Source organism: Ambystoma mexicanum, chromosome 11 (assembly GCF_040938575.1).
Source record: "Ambystoma mexicanum isolate Mex_15411 chromosome 11, UKY_AmexF1_1, whole genome shotgun sequence".
Taxonomy (NCBI): domain Eukaryota; kingdom Metazoa; phylum Chordata; class Amphibia; order Caudata; family Ambystomatidae; genus Ambystoma; species Ambystoma mexicanum.
In genome coordinates, this window is record NC_090934.1 from 1,129,364,779 (window position 1) to 1,129,385,482 (window position 20,704).

The following is a 20,704-nucleotide window of genomic DNA, read 5'->3' on the forward strand; positions in this document are numbered from 1 at the left end:
TACTATACTTTGCTAGAGTGTTTTCAACTTATGTGTTCTTAAAAATAAATAACTATATACTTTTGAAACCAAGCTCTGGTCAGTGTTTGCTTGTGCTATTGTGTCTGAGTACATATTGTGTATACTTTGCATACTGCCTAACTCTTCTTGAGGGAAGTCTGACTGCTCAGCCACAGCTACCAGGTAAATCTGGGTGGTGCGGACTGCTACCAAGTGGGTTTACTGCTATACCTGTAGTCTTAAATCTTTTGCAGTGGTCCCCAAGGGAACTGCACAGGTTTCTGCCTAACACTGGTGTACAGCGGTGGGATTTGTATTGAGTATACATTTTATTGTGCTTTAGATACCTTAGTGCAACTAACCACAAAGCTTAGCACTGTAAAAGTAATCCTCTAACATGTCAGTTATAGAAAGCTATAGTCAAGAGTCCCTTGCAGCCAAAACTGCTGATTGTTTAAGAGTGCTCTGTAAACATAAGGATCTCCTGACTAAGGGCAAGAAAATGGAGCTGATTGAAAGATTGTTAGCTAACCAAAGTCTGGGTGATGGTTCAGAGAAACCTACCACTGCAGTAACTGTAGATGACAGTATTGAAATTAACATGGAGCAAAATGTTGATGATTCTGAGGAAGAGTCAGAAGAGGAGGGTGAGGCTGTTATGACTGTCCCCCCTAGGCCTCTGCCTGCTCTACCTGCTGTACCTACTGGACCTTTACCAGGTCCCACATTTAGCCCTCAGTACTTTGAACTGGAGAAAATGAAACTAGAATTGGAGTATAAGAAACTTAATGCTCAAACTGACAAAGAACTAAGGCTAAGGGAAATGGAGCTCAAGTATGACTTAGAAATGAAGAAATTATCTGTTGAGAATGCTTCTCTCTCTGGCTCCTCTAGAAGTTCCAGTCCTAAAAGACCCCGGATGCCTAAAGAATTGGTTGGTATGTATGAGCCTAAGTTGGATGTGTTGGATTGGTTGTCTCTGTTTGAATATAATCATGGGCTCCAGAACATCACAGGAAATGACTTACTCACCTGGTTGTTCTCTAGGCTTCCCCCTGTTGCAACTGATGTGGTAATGGAGATGGGGGAGGAGGATAGGAAGGACTATGAATGTGTGAAACTAGCTTTGATAGCTAGGTTTGGGAAGACCCCTTCCCAGTATCTTAAGAGGTTTAGGAGCCTCAAAAAGCATGATGGTACCCCTTGGGCTACCTGGGTGAATGAATGTTTGAAAAACTTAGAGGGATGGATTAAGGGTTACAAGGTGAACACTTATGAAGGTATGAAGAATTTGTTTATGTTGGAGACTATTTATGATGCCTGCTCTCCTGAGCTCAGACAACACTTGGCTGATTCCAGGGAATTAGATTCCCGGAAACTAGCTAAGGCTGCTGACTTGTGGGTTGCCAACAGGGCCACTCACAAGGATTCTGGGGTAACTCAGAAGAAGGATGGGGAGAAACAGTCTAAAAAGGACTCTAAAGAGAATTCTAATACTACAAATTCCAAAGAGGGCCCCAAACAAAACTATAAGGGTAAGCCACCAGGGAAACCAAATCAGGCTAGTGTACCTCCTGGTCCCAGACCAGAAGGAGGTCAGAACAAGCCTCCATTCCAGCGAGCCTTTGGCTCATGCTTTGTTTGTAAGGCTACTGACCATGTGAAAGGAGATCCCAGATGTAAGGGTAAACCTTCAGGGGTCCAGCTTGCCTCCTTAGCCTTCGCTCCAGAGGAGGAAGTACATATGGCAAGTGGAAACTTTCTCTTACTAGCTGATGAACCCACTGGAGTCTCAGCTAGTGTTTCTTTAGTCTCTCTGGGGTTGTGGGAACAACAGAATTTAGATGTCTATAACTCTATCCCAGATAATACTAAAGAGTATTATAAGGACAGTGTCCAGGTGAATGGTCAGGAGACTCCTGCCATTAGGGACACTGGAGCCAGCATAACTGTGGTGGATGAATCATTTTTCAAGGCAGAGGATGTTGCTAAGGCACCCAAATGCCTCACCAAGTTAGCTGGTGGGCCTGTGCAGATGTGTCCCCAGTTACCAGTTCTCATCCAATGTAATGATATGGCTGTAAAAATACCTGTCAGTGTACAATGTGAAGTGCCAGGTAGGGTTCTGTTGGGTAATGACCTCAAAGCTCTTGGAGTTGTATCTCATACCCCCAGACCCCCTAGCAAAAGGTTACAGGAACTCACAAAACCTGCAAGAGAGAAAACCCTGAGAGGGTTATCTCAGGAGATGATGACAGAAATCACTCCTCTCCCACTGGAGCAACTTGCTGCAGTAACTACCAGATCAGGAGCAAAGGGGCAACCCAAGACTCCTAGGAAAAAGCCAGCAGAAAGCACCCCAGTGCTTCCAACAAGGACTTCCCCTAGGTTGTCCAAAGTTACACCTGTAACTCCACCTCCAGCTGAGGCTGAGAGGGAGGTACCACCCTGTGTGGTTGAGCTAGACTCTGAGGAAGAGCTAGAAGGAGGCCCCAACCTTATTGGAGATTTGGACCCTGAGGACCATCCTGAGCTGCAGTCTTTACTGGCAGAAGGTGGGCCTAGCAGGGCAGCTTTTCGTAAGGGGCAAAGAGAATGTCCAACTCTGGAGGGTCTCCGCCACCAGGCAGCTTCTCAAGCTGATGGGCAAGAGCCTGGGAAGTATAGGTTACACTGGGAAGATGGCCTCTTCTACAGTGAACCCACTGAGTCTGAACCTGGAGACTACAAACGCCTTGTAGTCCCATAAGAGAACAGACAACAGTTCTTACAACTAGCCCATGAGATACCTTTGGCTGGTCACTTGAGTTTCAAGAAGACCAAGGAAAGGCTCTCACTCTACTTTTATTGGCCAAAGATGGGGGCTGAAGTAGATAGATATTGTAAGAGCTGCCATACCTGCCAGACTTCTGGTAAGGTTGGTTCCAAGAATGTGGCACCTTTAGTGCCTCTCCCAGTTGTGGGAGTCCCATTTGAGAGGGTAGGGATTGATATTGTTGGTCCCCTTGATCCTCCACCCTCCTCAGGCAACAGGTTTATCCTTGTTGTAGTAGACCATGCTACTAGGTACCCTGAGGCAATTCCTATGAGGACTGTTACAGCTCCGGTTGTGGCTAAGGCCCTCCTCGGTATTTTTACCAGGGTTGGGTTTCCTAAGGAGGTAATCTCTGACAGAGGGTCAAACTTTATGTCCCACTACATGAAAGCCATGTGGAAAACCTGTGGAGTTACCTACAAGTTCTCAACCGCTTACCACCCTCAGACAAACGGGTTGGTTGAAAGGTTTAACAGAACCATGAAGAGCATGATAGGTGCTTTAGAAGAACCCCTTAAGAAAAAGTGGGACCTTCTACTGCCATGCCTTCTCTTTGCTTATAGAGAAGTCCCTCAGGAGGGAGTAGGTTATTCTCCCTTTGAGCTTCTCTATGGCCATCCAGTCAGAGGTCCATTGGCCCTGATTAAGGAGGGATTGGAAGGTGCTCCTCCCCTCAAGCCAGTCAGAGTGACTGACTATGTGATAGGTCTCCGGAGGAGAATGTCACACATGATGGCAGAAGCAAGTGACAACTTGAAAGCTGGTCAAGCTCTGGTCAAACATTGGCACGACCAGAAGGCTAACATGGTTGAGTTTACTCAAGACCAGCTAGTTCTAGTTATGCTCCCAACAAGGCAGAGGGCCTTGCAAGACAAATGGATGGGACCCTTCAAGATTGTGGGAAAACTTGGAGAGGTCAACTATCTGGTGGATCTGGGCAGACCCAGGGAAGCTCCTAGAGTCTTCCACACCAACCGACTAAAAGCATACATCTCCAGACCTGATGTAGGAGCCTTGCTTCTAGCTTCAGCTGCAGAGGAAGAAGAGAGTGAATCTCTCCCTGATCTCCTCAGAGGTGTGCCTTTAGACGAAAAAGTTGAAGGAGTCAATCTCTCTTCAGACCTGACACCTGAGCAACAAGAGGAGTGCAAATCTATGTTAAATCAGTTTGCCTCCCTGTTCTCACTGTCACCAGGCTTGACCCCTTGGGGTCAGCATGAGATACTCACTGGGGACTGTCTGCCAGTCAAAAGCAGAGGATACAGAATGTCAGAACATGTCAGAACCCACATCAAAGGAGAGGTCAAGAAGATGCTTGATCTCGGGGTAATAGAGCCCTCTACTAGTCCATGGTCTAGCCCAGTTGTGTTAGTACCAAAGGCAGGATCCAAAGACTTGAGATTCTGTGTGGACTATAGAGCTCTAAATGCAGTCACCAAGACTGATGCCCACCCTTTGCCCAGGACAGATGAGTTGGTGGATAAACTTGGTGCAGCCAAGTACCTCAGCACATTTGACCTGACGTCAGGCTATTGGCAAATAGCCCTGACAGACCATGCCAAGGAGAAAACTGCATTTTCAACCCCAGTTGGCTTGTACCAGTTTAAGGTCATGCCTTTTGGACTAAAAAATGCACCTGCCACATTCCAAAGGATGGTGAACCAAGTTCTGGCTGGGATGGAAGACTTCTGCATGGCATACTTGGATGACATTGCAGTCTTCAGCCACTCCTGGGAAGAACATGTGACCCACCTAGGACATGTGTTGCAGGCTCTGGAACAGGCCCATTTGACAATCAAAGCCAGTAAGTGCCAGATTGGTCAAAGTAAAGTGGTCTACCTTGGACATGAGGTAGGAGGTGGAGAAATAAGGCCTTTGCCCAGCAAGATTGAAGCTGTGCAAAATTGGACAACACCAACTACTCAAACCCAAGTGAGAGCTTTTCTAGGCCTCACTGGATATTACAGGAATTTCATCGAGAACTATGGGACCATAGCTTCTCCACTGAATGTAATCTCCTCTCCCAAATTCCCTAAAAAGGTAAAATGGAATGAGGAGTGCAATCAGGCCTTTGAAAAACTGAAGAGAGCTCTTTGCCAAGCTCCAGTCTTGAGAGCTCCTGACTACCACCACCCTTTCATTGTACAAACTGATGCTTCCAATGTAGGTATAGGTGCAGTTCTAAGCCAACTGGATGAGAAGGGTAGGGAGCACCCCATTTGCTTCATCAGTAGAAAACTGAAGGATCCTGAGACAAGGTGGGCAACTATCGAAAGAGAATGCTTTGCTATTGTGTGGGCACTGAAGAAGTTTAGGCCATACTTGTATGGTTCTACTTTTGTTATTCAGACTGACCACCAACCCTTGAGATGGTTAATGCAAATGAAAGGGGAAAATCCAAAACTATTGAGATGGTCAATCTGCCTGCAAGGGTTTGATTTCACCATTGAGCACAGGTCAGGGTGTCACCATCAAAATGCTGATGGACTCTCTAGGATGTATATCATCGACTAGAGGTATGAGGTTCATCCAGGAGTGGATTAAATCCTCCTGTCCCTTAGTCTGGGGGGGGCGAGTGTTAGGGAGAATTCTCTGTTTAGGCTGAATTTCCCTACCTAGTGAGTCCCCCAGCAGCTTTGCTGGATTTCTGGGGTTTCTTTTTTTCTCCTGCCAAGAGTGAGACTCTTTTACCCTCACTCTTGGACATGTTGAAGTGTGTTTTCTTGGTTAAACCTTGTGTTGAATGGGCTATGGGGTCTTTTACTCCATAGGGCCTCATGTATTTTTGTGATGTGGGTTACACAGCACCCTCTGTGCCGTGACCCAGGGGTGTCCTAGGGACTCCCCAACATAGACTCCATACCCTGGGACTGACTACTGTCTTCCAGGGCATGTAAAGTCACCAAAGACTTTGCTAGTCTTGAATCCTGAACAGAACCAGTACAAACCATCATATTGTGGACGTACTGGCTGGGGCAATTCGATTGCCCCAGGGTCTGTTAGTCGAGGGGGCACGTCTCCGTCCCCCCTGATCGAGTTTTGGCTGGTGGCAGTGGAAACTACGTTTTATATTCAACCGCGAATATTTTCCTATGGGATTTCCCATTGTTGTAGGCTAACACATTTAATTATTTATTTACGGTAGCCTTAAACATACCGCCGGTTTATATATTTATTATTATAACTCCGGTTGGGACTTTTTGCCAAAACTTGATTCTAAAATGGCGTTGGCGTTCGCCTCTGTAACTCTGACCCAAAGTGGAGCCCTTTGTTCCACTTTTGGCGGGCTTCTCCACAGAAGCCCTCCAAAGTGGTGCCACTCTGTCTGGGGTACTTAGGAGGGGTGGAGGGGGGTTTAGGCACCCTGGACTGAGTTACCTTGGTAACTCAAGTCGCACTCCGTCCTGATTGGCCCAAGTGGTGAGCCGGCCGGCTCACCACTTAGCATGTTTGAGTGACAGCTAGGCTGGGTGAATGGGGATTTGCTGCATAAAAGCAGGGCTTTGGGGACTGGAACTTTAGAAGTCGCCACAGGACCAAGAATCCGACGAGGGAAGAGCTGAGCCGACCTGCTTCGACGACACCACCCGGTGGAGCCCTGCTGAACCGTCTCACCACTTTTCCCGACGACCGAGGAGAACTCTTAACGGAGTGGCTCCTTCCCTTGACTGGTGGGGACAACCAGTTTTCGCCTTCTTTTCGCTTCTCGAGGTATCTCGTGGCCGCCTTGCCAGTGCCAAGCACCCCGGCAACCGGAACCCCACCACTTTTACCCCAACCACGAAAGTCGGTACAACCCTTTGACCGGAGGACTCCGCGGCTGGTTTCTTCCCGGGCAGTGCAACGACCTTCTTCTTCTGCTCTTCTGCGAGAACTTCTTCTCCCCTGACCGACGTCGAGCCTTGCTGCCACTGCCTGGAACAACTGCCACCGCTGGAGGATCCTTTCCGCTTAAGGTACCGTGTTCCGCCTGGCTTCCCTTGCCACCGACTGTACGGGGTAGATTTAGCCCCCGGCTTTCGAACCTGGGAGTGCCTGGAATACCCTGGCTAAACTTCTAAGCCACTCTAAACTCTTTCTAACTCTTTGCAAGACTTTGAATCCCTAATAACAGTGTGATCTTGGGCACATTTTCGCTCCGGCTACTCTAAGAGTGGGCCCTGCCTAGTGACTTTTGCTCACCTGTGACTTTGTGCTTCTTTGAGCCTATTGCAAGTGTTCTGGACCTTAGAGTGGTGTGTTTAACCCATTTCTGTTTCTTTTTATCCCTTCCTTAAACCTACTAGAGTGTCATCTAACGTTAAGCGCTCACCTCTGTTTTAATTATGTGGGGTTAACTTAGAGTTGTCTAGATAGGAGTAAGGGTTGAAACTGCTTTCATTATAACTGTGTTTTAAGTGTTTTTACTATACTTTGCTAGAGTGTTTTCAACTTATGTGTTCTTAAAAATAAATAACTATATACTTTTGAAACCAAGCTCTGGTCAGTGTTTGCTTGTGCTATTGTGTCTGAGTACATATTGTGTATACTTTGCATACTGCCTAACTCTTCTTGAGGGAAGTCTGACTGCTCAGCCACAGCTACCAGGTAAATCTGGGTGGTGCGGACTGCTACCAAGTGGGTTTACTGCTATACCTGTAGTCTTAAATCTTTTGCAGTGGTCCCCAAGGGAACTGCACAGGTTTCTGCCTAACACCTTAAGACAGTCAGTACCGGGAAACATTGTTTTCCGTAGTTTCTTTATCATGTTGCAGCTTTCGCGCAACATGGCACAAGAGGGCACTGTAAGCTAAGTTACTGCTCTCTTTGGGTCTCTAGTCTGCTACAGACCCTAGATACTCTCTTGGGATTGTTAACGAACAGTGCAAGTGAATCACGGACGGGACTGGTGGCACCGATCGTTTCTTTGTGTTTTTGAGCTCCTTTTGGCGATTAAGCGCGTTTCTCGCGCTTAGCCCAAAATGGTGGCCTGGCTCCCAAAATTGCCAGACCACGAGGCTCATTGTCCTGTCTGCTGACCGTCTTGCCCCTTTCACCTTCCCCAGGTTGAGCCGACCCAGGGCCTTCCTTATTTGGGCATGTACTTTCCTGCGAAACACAGATGCTTTCGCGGGCTTCTACAGGCCTTGTGTGTGCCTCCAGGATGTGGGCTGGGATGTCTGGTCCCAATACACATCCTGGGTGCCAGAGAGTCTAGGGTGGTGTGAATACCTGGGACCTCCATGGTCCGTGATAGGTCCATGTGTGGTGTGAGTGTTTTGTGAGCAGATCTCCCATTGGGTCCCCTCCGTTTTGGCGCAAAGGGAACCATGGATAAGAGGGGGCTGGAAACACCACTACCATGTCGATTTCCTGAGTTCTCACGAACAAAGGAATACAGGAGCCAAGTATCCTGCAACCACGAGGCTGAACCAAGGAATCGCTGGTGACCCGCTGAAGGACTGCTCCTCTGCAGTGCTGTCGCTTTGTGAAACCCTTTCTACCTCGGATCGAACGAGAAGGCCTGTACTGGTACTTCGACCCGTGGAATAGTAGGAACAACTATTCTCGGCATCTTCACCATCTCCTGCACGTAAGCCTTCGGAATTGTCTCTGGGCCATCCAGCAGACTGACCAACCTACCCAGGAGTCTTGCTCTGTAACCGCCGTCAGGTTGTGTTGTATTACCTACTCATATTGGGCCTCATTACAAGGTGGGCGGTAAGGGATTACCGGCACCGGTAAGGGCACCAGTGCCGGTAATCCCTTACCGCCCTACTACGAGTTCACTTTGCGGGTCCTTCCTTAACGCCTGCTTTTAGCAGGCCTTAAGGATGGGACCCACAAAGGGACTTTAGTGCTAATAACGGTACCATTATTTACTGTACCGTTATTAGCGCTTTCCCCATTCCCATTGAGCCCTATGGGGGCTCAAATGGGAATGTGGAAGGGCCCTGGTGAATGGGCAATTACCGGTCCCTCCAACCTTGGAATGGGCCGGTAATAGCTCCATTCACCAGGGCGGAGTCGGTATGAGTTTGGAGGTATTCATGTTGCTTTTAGCGCCATGATTACCTCCAAACTCGTAATGAGGCCCATTGTGTTATACTTGACTCACCTACAAGACTCAGGTCTGTTTTTTAATTAATTCCCTGAAGGTTCACTTAGCTGCACTCTCAGCCTATACCACGTCCCAACGTAAGGTGTTGTGGTGGAAGATCCCAGTTATTCAAATTTTCATGGAAGGGGTTAAGAGAATTCATCCCCCCATTTCTAATCCGGCACCCGGATGGGACTTAAATGTGGTATTAACCAGATGGGGTCTCCTTTTGAACCTATGCATAAAGCAAGTCTCAAAACTATTACTTATAAGACCGCCTTTCTAGTGGCAGTCACTTCGATAAAGAGAGTCAGTGAACTGCAAGCCCTTTCTATTCAAGACCCTTTTGTCACAATTCACAGAGATAAGGTGGTTCTGCGCACTCCCCCTCGGTTTGCGCCCACATTTATTTCTAAGTTCCATGTGAACCAGTCAATCGAACTACCAACGTTCTTCCAGAACCCCCCTAACATAGCGGAAAGAAGCCTACACACACTGGATGTGCGCAAGGCAGTCATGTTCTACCTGGAAAGAACTAGACCACTAAGGAAAACAAACCAGTTTTTCTTTTCAGTGGCAGTTGATAGAGAAGGGGATCCTGTCTCTAAATCAGCCATCTCTAGGTGGATTGTCAATTGCATCACGCTCTGCTACACTCTTGCCAAAAGAGATATGCCCTTCAAGCCTAGAGCCCACTCTACGCGAGGCACTTCGGCTTCCATAGCATTCATTGGAAATGTTCCTCTCGAGTCCATTTGCAAAGTGGCAACCTGCAGTTCTGTACACACCCTTACAAAACACTATTGCCTAGACACTCCCTCTAGGTCTGATTCTCAGGTGGGACAAGCTGTACTGTTCCTTCTCACATCTCACATCCCACTTCCAACTCCAGGTACTGCTCCCTAGTCTATGCACAGCATGTGAATCTAAGCAGATTAACAAGCATCAGAAGACATGCATTACTTACTGTAATAGCATTTCTGATAATTGTATCTGCTTAGATTCACATGCGTCCACCCTTCCTCCCCGCTCGGATGGAAGGAACAGACATCTTACTACTTCTTCTCTCTTTCTGTACTCACGATAGTCATAAGGCTCCATCACAGCAGACAAAATACAATCAGAGGGACATCGACGCATGAGGGATTTTGGGTGCAGTAGAACATCACGTTAGGGATAGTGTTACAGGCATGCCCATGTCGATGTCCCCTTTGGATCCTCGAAAGACAAGTTGCGATACTCTGCGGTTACAACCAGAAGTCGTACTATATGCACAGCATGTGAATCTAAGCAGATACAATCATCAGAAAGGCTATTATGGTAAGTAATGCATGTCATACCAAGCATCAGATGGCATATGCTATTGTGGTATATAAAAGAACTGTGAAACCATAAGAGCCCTGGCAGGTGAATACCCCAGGCAGCTGAAGTTGAATCTAAACATTGTGAAATGCATAAGAGCCCTGACAGGTGAATACACCAGGCAGCTGAAGTTGTATCAAGGAACTGTGAAACACACAAGAAGTCCTGGCAGGCGAGTATACCAGGCAGTTGATATTGTGCAAAGATTCCTGGTAGAAGAGTATAGGAGGTGATCTGAAGACCCTAAAGAGAAGTCCTGGCAGGTGAGTAGACAGGGCAGTTGAAAGTTGTGTACAGATTCTTGGCAGGGGAGTATATCAGGTAATTTTCAAAGTTACAGAAACTCCTTTCAGAAAGACTGTTACAGAACATTTAGCTTGAACAAGAACTTTGTAAATCCAGTAAAGACAATACAGGAACTGTTAGCTAAAGAGACATTTTGCCATCCTGTTTAACCCCCTAGCTGCCATGTGTTTTCCCCCAGTGCCAAGGCTTCATAGTTTGCTGTAGGGGAGTGAGAAAAAATAACCAAAAAGGGAGAAAATATTGAGTTTTTTCAAAAAATGCCAATAAAATGATGTACAAAGAAGCCTGTGGTTTTTTCCTTGTAAGGGGCTAGGAAAAAATGGTTTGCTGTGCAGAATTCCCCATTTTCCTGGCCTTCAAGAACAGGTTAAGTGGAAACGAAAACATTTTTGATAAGGTTATCAACCGTTTTGTGAGAGGTAGGCGATTTTGGCCTTTTTTCTGATAGGACATGCGTGGACAGAATGGAAGAAAAGGGTAGGAAAGCTGAATGGGAGGACAGGAAGGCATACATTTCTGAAAAGTAGACAAAAGTCCAAGTTTAGGAAGGTGTGATTTGCGCAGGTCAGGCAACAACTATGTAGGGAAAAATTGCATAGTTTGGGGAAAAAGCGGGAAAATGACTGAAAAAAGGTCTGTGGTGGACATGGGTGGCCTGGTATGGCAATGGCTTCCATGAATTTTGAGAAAAACAATGCTCTGCTGCATTCCCCCGACTCTTGCAGTTAGGAAATTACACATTTATTGTAATGTTTCACAAAACGAGCAATACCACAAACCAAAAAACTGAGCCATGGTACACAGGCGTTTTATGCTCACGGCCTGAACAGACTTACTTAGCATGTGTAAATAAGGAAAACAAATGTGGTCAGGAAGGGCAAGCATACATTTTATTGAAAGAGCACAGACAGACCTTTTGAAGGGTAGGTGACTTGTGCAGGTTACAAAAGTGTTTAGTGCCTAAAGCAGCGACTAAATGTAGGTCACATTTGGGAAATGAAAGGGTTGTGTGACGAAGGGCAGCAGCAAATGGGTCAAAACGTTATGAAAAACATGCAAACACAACAAATGTCATACCTTCCCACCTTCTGACAGGTGTTCCAATGAAAACAGTACCTCACATGTGTGGGTGCACCTACCTGGGTGCAAAGGGGAAAGCCTATAACACAGGTAACTCCAAGTCTTTTCTCAAAACAGAATTTCAGGAATTTCGCTCATGCGCACACCATACAGATTTGGGCCTAGGGTGTCCCAGCCAAAAAGGAAAAATGGGAACCCCATGCATTCCTGAAAAGAGGACAATCGTGGGAATCCACAGAGGTTTGACTTGCGTAAATCGGCCCAGAATTGATTACCCAGAACCCCCGGCAAATTCCAAATTTGGCAAAAAAACCCACAATTTCCGCACATTTAACTCTGGTCACCCACCTAAAAACGCTGCCAACAACACATCGCCCACCGTCCTGCGTTCCCACAGGTGTCCCCACAAAAACACTACCTCACATGTGTGATTGCACCTACCTGGGTGCAAAGGGGAAAGCCTAAAACACGGGTAACCCCAAGTCTTTTTTCGCACAGCAGATTTTCAGGAATTTGGCTCATGTGCACAGCGTACAGATTTGGGCCTAGGGTGTCCAATCCACCAAGGAAAACAGGGAACTCCATGCATTTCTGAAAAGAAGATACCTGTGGGAATCCACAGAGGTTTGACTTGCGCAAATCGGCCCAGAATGTATTACCCAGAATCCCCGGCAAAGTCCGAAATGTGGTGAAAAAATCCACAATTTCCTCACATTTCACTCGGCTCACCCGCCGAAACACGCAGCCAACAACACATGGCCTACCTTCCTGCGTTCCCACAGGTGTCCCAACGAAAATGGTACCTCACATGTGTGGGTGCACCTACCTGGGCGCAAAGGGAAAAGTCTAAAATACGGGTAACCCCAAGTCTTTTCGCACACCAGAATTTCAGGAATTTGGCTCATGTGCACACCATACAGAATTGGGCGTAGGGTGTCCAAGCCACCAAGGAAAACAGGGAACCTCATGCATTTCAGAAAAGAGGACACCCGTAGGAATCCACAGAGGTCTGACTTGCGTAAATCGGCCCAGAATTTATTACCCAGATGTAAAAACTGGAGGGGGGTGTCTGTACTCCTGCTCTCTATATGGCAGAGGAGAGGCACAGAGGACCCCAGCCAAGATTCTCTATAGGGTAGCGCAGGTCGAGCAATCAAGACCTAGCTTCTCATGAGGTAATGCAGTCTGGTTCTTAAGTACAGTGTAGTCCCCAAGCACCCACAAAGGAATGTCTGCACACTGTATTAGTGAAAACACAGTCTTTATATAATTAAGGTTCAAGGTTATATACTTAATCACAATAACTCACTTTGTGTTCAGTTAATCTACAATGGCAAATATATAAAGTTCTAAGTGGTACCACTGTTATTATCAGATTACATTAAAGTGCATCAACTGTGCTCTGGTCAAATATCACACAAATCAATTAATAAAGGTAACCAACAATAGATATAGGAGGAAAGCAGTTGGTTAGAACAATTGGTAGACTACTGGCCCCTACCACTAGACACAGTATGTGTGGAGATCCCCCCCACCTGGGCAACCTGTAAAATAAAGATATAATACAAGCCCAGTCCATATATTGTTCAATCAGTCTCATTTCCTTCTAAAGTTTTTCTACCACCCCAAAGTACCTGGAATAGCAGAGTTCCTCAAGGAGGCGTTGATGGACCCTTCTTGAGTGACTCCCTTTAAAGCAGGAGCCATGGATCGTCGATGGGCCTCGAAGAAGGTGAACTTGGCGTCAATGATCCTTGATGAAAAGTTTGATGGCTTTGAGGCAGCAGCTTCGGTCCTGGTGGTGCTCGTCGATGATGAGTCGAAGACATCCTGCAAGGGTGATGCGTGCAGGGCACCTCGACATCGATAGTTTAGGAACGCAAAGAGTGTGTGAAGAACTTTGTCCTAGCAAGGGCGTCGAGCCGTCTGGCGTCTCTACGGTCTTTGGGTGGTGGGAAACCCACCGGCGGATGCTCCTCGGCGTGTCGACGGCCTGGCCTTCTCCGGCGGAATAAGGTGGTCGGCGGTGCGGACGAGCGTGTCTGGGAATCAAATGTCTTAATCAATGGAGCATTGCGGCTCCAGTCGTCGACGGCACAGCGTCAAGCAGTCCCTGCTTCTGGGCAACTAACTTCGACGGGCCTCCAGCGGTTATAGCAAACCTGGGAACCCTGGTCGTCGACGATGGACAGAATGTCCGGTGCTTCTCTTCGTTCTCCTCGGCGGTCCCCATCTCCGGTCGGCAGCCTGTCGAGGGTCTGACTTCCAGGGAGCTTCGGCAAAGGTTAGCAGTGCACGATGGTCCCTCGTAGCTCGGGAAGAGGGCGCCTGACCCAGTCCTCTCTGGGTCAGTTCTTGAAGACACAGCAGCTTTCAGATCGACGAAGTAGAGCAACAGCAATACTTCTCTTCCAGCAGAGCTTCAAGGTTAAGCTTCAGTTTCAATGTCAGTTTCAACTCCAGCTTCTGAACGATTTCTAGCAGTGAGAGGCCCTCAGATGTACTGTTGATCTCCCATTCATTCTGCTGGGTCACACTCAGGCAACCAATTACTCAGAAGGGCATTCAGGCAGTCAGTCAGCCAATCAGGCGCACAGTGCATTCAGGCCATTCTTCTCCATCCAGACACTCACAACACAGAATATGGATTCGGACAAGTGCCACGCCACTCAACACTACACACTGCATTCATACAAGTTTCGGGCAGGGCTGTCTCAGTCATTGTGTCAAACACCAGATACTAGACATCCACAACACAGAATGCATATTCGTCGCACACTCCATTCACCCAGGTCGCACCCACAGGTGTACCCACAACATACGGTCGTTGGGAAGGCTCGAGCCAGTCTGGTATCCACTTCCCCACACTACCATATATGGAACTTCCACCCAACAACCAGTCAGGGGGAAGGGAGAGAGCCAGGGCTTCCCGGGACTTCGGGAAAACCAAGGTAACAGGCAATGGAAGGCAAGAGGCCCCGGGCGCCATATTGTTTCCATCATGAATCTACTGATTCCAATGACAGGGCCTGGGTATCCCAACATGGAGGATACTCAGAGCACCTGTCAAATTCTGCATGGAGCTGCCACCAGCCCATACCCTATCTGTGGGCCACACACAGGTGCCCAAAAACATACACTAGGGGCACAGGGTTGTACCTCCACCCATGGGTGCCATAAGGGTATCCCATGGGTCTGCACACCAAACCAAAAGAGAGAGCTGCACCACCAGGAGTCCCACATGAACTACTGCACGGAAAACACAACAGAACACACAATAAAAAGCAGTAAAGGACAGGGATACGGAGGCCCTGTCCCTCCGATGCATTTACAGCATCACACCAGAACCCCCGGAAAAGTCCAAATTTGGCGGAATGTGTACCTCACATGTGTGGGTGCAAAGGGGAAAGCCTAAAACACGGGTAACCCCAAGTTTTTTCGCACAGCAGATTTTCAGGAATTTGGCTCATGTGCACAGTGTACAGATTTGGGCCTAGGGTGTCCAATCCACCAAGGAAAACAGGGAACTCCATGCATTTCTGAAAAGAGGATACCTGTGGGAATCCACAGAGGTTTGACTTGTGCAAATCGGCCCATAATTTATTACCCAGAACCCCCGGCAAATTCCAAATTTGTCAAAAAAACACACAATTTCTGCACATTTAACTCTGGTCACCCACCGAAAGATGCTGCCAACAACACATCGCCCACTGTCCTGCGTTCCCACAGGTGTCCCGACGAAAACGTGTGTGGGTGCACCTACCTGGGCGCAAAGGGAGAAGCCTAAAATACGGGCAACCCCAAGTCTTTTCGCACTGCAGATTTTCAGGAATTTGGCTCATGTGCACACCATACAGATTTGGGCCTAGGGTGTCCAAGCCACCAAGGAAACCTGGGAACCCCATGCATTTCTGAAGAGGACACCTGTGGGAATCCAAAGGAGTCTGACTTGCGTGAAGCGGCCCAGAATTTATTACCCAGATACCCAGACCAAGTGAAAATTTAGTTTTTTCCAACAAATATCAAACTTTGTCGGGGATTGCGGGTCATACATTCTGGGGCGATTCGCGAAAGTCAGACCTCTCTGGATTCCCACTGCGGGTGTCTTCTTTTCAGAAATGCATGGGGTTCCCTGTTTTCCTTCGTGGCTTCGACACCCTATGTCCAAATCTGTATGTTGTCCACATGTGCAAAATTCCTGCAAATCTGCTCTGCCGAAAGACTTGGGGTTACGCGTGTTTTAGACTTTTTCCTTTGCGCCCAGGCTGGTGCACCCACACATGTGAGTTACCGTTTTTGTCAGGATACCTGTGGGAACGTGGGAAGGTAGGCCATGTGGTATTGGCTGCGTAGTTCAGTGGGTGAGCATAGTGAAATGTGTGCAAATTGTGTTTTTTTCAGACTTTGCCAGGGATTGTGGGTAATAAATTCTGGGGCGATTCGCTCAAGTCAGACCTCTGTGGATTCCCACGGGTGTCTTCTTTTTGGAAATGCATGTGGTTCCCTGTTTTCCTTGGTGCCTTTGTCACCCTAGGCCCAAATCTGTAGGTTGTCTCCTCAAACCCTTCGGGGGTTACCAGTGGTTTTGCCTTTTCCTTTTGCGCCCAGGTAGGTGCACCCACACATGTGAGGTACTGTTTTTGTTGGGACACCTGTCTGAATGCCGGACAGTAGGCCATGACTTGTTGGCAGTGTGTTTCGGTGGGTGACCAGAGTGAAATGTGCAGAAATTGAGTTTTTTCCCCCCAAATTCGAACTTTGCCGGGGGTTGTGGGTAATACAATGTGGGCCGATTTGCGCAAGTCATACCTCCGTGGATTTCCACGGTTGTTCTCTTGTCAGAAATGCATGGGGTTCCCAGTTTTCCTTGGTGGCTTGGACACCCTAGGCCCAAATCTGTATGGTGTGCAAAAGACTTGGGTTTATATGTGTTTTAGGCTTTTCCCTTTGCGCCCAGGTTGGTGCACCCACACATGTGAGGTACCGTTTTTATCGGGACACCTGTGGGAACGCGGGAAGGTAGGACATCTGTTGCTGGCGACATGTTTTGGTGGGTGGGCAGAGGGAAATGTCTCTGAAATTTGGTGGAAATAAACACAATTGTCAAACATTTCACTCTGGCCACCCACCAAAACACGCCGCCAGTAACACATATCCTACTGCCCTGCGTTCTCACATGTGTCCAGACAAAAACGGTACCTCACATGTGTGGGTGCACCTACCTGGGGGCAGAGGGGAAAGCTTAAAACACAGGGAACCCCAAGCCTTTCCGCACAGCAGATTTTCAGGAATTTGGCTAATGTCTACACCATACAGATTTGGGTGTACGGTGTAAATGCCACCAAGGAAAACTGGGAACCCCATGCCTTTCTGAAAAGAGGACACCTGTGGGGAATCTACAGAGGGCTGAGTTGCGCAAATCGGCCCAGAATTTATTACCCACAACCCCTGTCAATGTCCAAAATGTTGGAAAAAAACTCATTTTGGGCACATCTCACTCGGTTCACCCACCAAAACAAGCTGCCAACAACACATGGCCTACCTCGCTGCTTTCCCACAGGGGTCCCAATGAGAGGAAAACCTTGTATGCGTGGGTGTATTACCTGAGTGAGAATGGGTAAATCATTTGTACAGTAAGTGCTCTTTAGTGCTCTCAGTAAACAGTAAAGTGCTGTCAGTAAGCCCTTTCACATGCACCTTTGCTCACACTTCTTATACATACAGTTAACAATGCAGTCGTACAAGCATGGTGGGATTTAGCATAAGGAGGAACCTTCTTGTTTTGCACAAGGAGGACCCTCCTTGTGAGCAGTTATGCCACAACAAGACACCCACCGTATGACTAGCCATTCATACCCCTTTCGTGTCTGCAGTCAGTAGGCATCCATTTCAGCAGTCACACCTCTACCAAATCACTTGCTCCAGAGCAAGCGTATCTGCAAACTTATACCACGTGGACATATGCTCACAATGCAACCATGTCTCTAGCAATATCTTACACATCAGTTTCCAGGAATTGCATATCAACTGTGTCTGCATTCAATTCTCATGTGCCACCAATCGTATCGGCACACTCACAGCAAGTGGACATCTGCTCACAATGCAACCGTGTCTCCAGGCAATATCTTTTGCATAATTTTCCAGCAATTGCATATCAACTGTGTCTGCATTCAAATGTAATGTGTCTGCAATCGTATCTGCACACTGATAGCAAGTGCACATTGGCTCACTTGGCTACCTGGCCTACAGGCGCTGTCTTTCACATCAAATTCGAGTATGCCCATAGCAAGTATGTTGGAACATTCATATGTGCAACATTACCCACACTATACACACACCCTAACCTGCTAATCATTTCTGCAGTGCTGTGAAAGTGCATTCACAGAAATTACATCTGCATGTTCTTCGTAGCTTTACCTCACTCACACACCAATTGTCATGAACTTCAGATCACGCCCCTTTTGGACCTCCTGGTCCTTGTCTCAATGGGGCTTACATTCCGTACTACTTCCAACATGGCCGTCCAGAGCTGAAGCCCTTGCTCGCACCATGCGCTGAACGCGGCGTGATCTATTTATAGACCACGCCTTCCGCGGCTCTGCGCGTCTCAATGCTATTGCAGAGTAGTCCAGACGTGTGTTTGTAGCTGCGGTATTGTTTCCTTTGTCCCAGTGCTATTACCCACTCCTGTCCCTTTCCCCCGTCCTTGTCTCAATGGGGCTTACATTCCGTACTACTTCCAACATGGCCGTCCAGAGCTGAAGCCCTTGCTCGCTCCATGCGCTGAACACGGTGTGATCTATTTATAGACCACGCCTTCTGTGGCTCCGCGCGTCTCAATGCTATTGCAGAGTAGTCCAGATGTGTGTTCGTAGCTCGCGGTATTGTTTCCCTTGTCCCAGTGCTATTACCCACTGCTGTCCCTTTCCCCCATCCTGGTTCCGAGCATTTCTAGTCTTTCCCAGACTCCCGGATTCCTGGACTCGGCAATCCTGGAACTAAACACAACCTGGAACCAGATGAGACTCGAGCAGCGCTGTTCAAGACCAGGAGCATTCGCAAGAAGGCAGCGATCGAAGACACCGACAAACACCGGACCCAAGTGAGAAGGGGGGAACTCCTTGACAGTTTGAGACGCCACCCGATCGAATCTAAAAACGAGATGGAAGCCGCTGTGCAGGACTTAATGCTACGCATGCAAGAATTATCAACCGAGGTTCAAAATCTTAAGGCGGAAAACGCCGCGCTCAAACAATTGGTCTTATCCCGGGATTCTGCTACAAAGGAGGGTGCCCTGTTGGGCGGTATTGTTGACAAGTATGATGGTTCGGCAAAAACGCTTCGCGGATTCCTGGATTCATGCCTGGTCCACTTTACCTTTAAGCCCTATTATTTCTCGACTCCTAGGGCTAAGGTGGGTTTCATCATATCCCACCTTTCCGGCAACGCCTTAACTTGGGCAACACCCCTTGTTAACTCCGGCGATGCCCTCCTAGACGACTACGATGGGTTCATACAGGCCCTTAAAGGCATGTTTGACCGTCCAGAGCAGGTCTATACTGCCCAAGAACGCTTGCTGGACTTTCAACAGGGCTCCCAAGATATGCTCACTTATGTGACCAGATTTAAACAATTGGCTAAGGAAGCAGACTGGTCCTCTGAGGCTAGTTTTACCCTGTTCAGGAGAGGCCTAAACGATGAGATCAAGGATGAACTGGCCAGGGTGGCCAGACCAAATTCATTCCAAGCACTAATGGACCTGGCCTTGCAAATAGACTTTTGCATCCAGGAAAGGAAGGCTGAAAGGAAGAAATCCAAGGGAAACCCACCCAAGACGTCCTTTGAGACCACAGCCAGAACGGACGCAAACCCAAGTCCAGCCCCAGAACCTGAACCCATGCAAATTGGAGCCTTTCGTGGACACATATCACCTCAAGAAAGATTGAGAAGGATCCATACGGGTTTGTGTATGTATTGTGCTTCAGACAAACATTTGGTCAGGGAATGTCCTCTGGCACCTCCTCGGCGTTCGGGAAACGCCAGCTCCCGATCTTAAATGGAGCAGAGATTCGGGAGAGAGATGTTTGCTCCACATCAATTCCATCCTTGAACTCTCCTGGACAAAACAGTTTGGTGATACTACAGGCCTTCCTGTCGCCCTCCAAAGACAAGACCTATCCCATTCTGGCCTTGGTGGACTACGGAGCTATGGGAATTTTCATTGATCAAGACTGGGTTGTTAGTCATCATATTCCGTACGAGACACGAAACACCATGCAGCCGGTGGAAGCAATTGACGGAAGACCCCTTTCTTCAGGACCCATAAGCCTGCAGACTAAAGAGATCCAACTTTCCATAAACCATCATCAAGAGCGGATTACATTTGAAATCATTAAGTCAGCCCATTACCCCATGGTTTTGGGTATGCCCTGGTTACAAAAGCACAATCCGTATATCAATTGGACAGCAGGATCATTATTCCTGGGCTCAGAGTTCTGTATGTCCCACTGTCTATCCCTGGATCCCTCTTCGGTAACTCCTAAAGAACCACCAAGAGACCAAGAAACACCACTCATGGTTTCCGATATCATACAAGTTCCAGAGGCCTATCAGGGATATGCTGATGTATTTTCTACTGCCATAGTCCAGGCCTTACCCCCTCACAGGCCCAAAGACTGTGCCATAGATACGGATCCCTCAGCTGTAATTCCCTTCGGCCGAATGTTCATTCTTTCCGAACTCGAGAAAAAGGCCCTTCGGGAATACCTAGACACTAATCTTGAAAATGGCACCATAAGACCCTCGAAATCTCCAGCGGGTGCTTCATTGTTCTTCGTTCCCAAGAAGGATACCAAGGAACTCAGACCTTGCCTCGACTATAGAGGCTTAAATCAATGCACCCTCAAGGATCGGTACCCACTGCCCCTGATCTCGGATATCCTGGAAGCTGTGAGAGGAGCCGTAATATTCACCAAATTGGATCTCAGGGGTGCCTACCATTTGATCCGTATCCGGGAAGGAGACGAGTGGAAGACCGCCTTTAGAACACCCTTTGGCCACTA